We start from the raw sequence: 442 nt of genomic DNA on the forward strand, positions 1-442 counted from the left end.
TCACATCAAGCTGTAGTATTAGTGTTGTTTTACTTCTATCTAAAAACATTGTACATTTACTGCCTTGGACGTTTTATATGGTTTAGCACTTAATGCATGCTAGTAAAGATAACAGTAACAAAAGGCAAGGCAAGGCAAGTGCACTTGTATAGTACAATTCATGCACAAGGTAATTTATGGTCCTTTACAGGAAGAACAAAGGAACAGAGATTAGAAAAAACATGTTAGATAAGATAAAAATTAAGTCTTGCATTAAATTATAAAAAACATTATACACACATAAAAGAAGGAAACATTTCTGGTCTTTAGGCTCAAAGAGTTTAATTCAGATTTGCTTTCTTATCCAGATATTCTGATTCATCCACTGATAGATATTTTCAAAACACTTGACGATTGTAGCGGATTATGCTCATATATATATATATATTTATATATATATATA

The sequence above is a fragment of the Poecilia formosa genome, unplaced genomic scaffold (genome assembly GCF_000485575.1).
Source record: "Poecilia formosa unplaced genomic scaffold, Poecilia_formosa-5.1.2 Scaffold94, whole genome shotgun sequence".
Lineage (NCBI taxonomy): Eukaryota > Metazoa > Chordata > Actinopteri > Cyprinodontiformes > Poeciliidae > Poecilia > Poecilia formosa.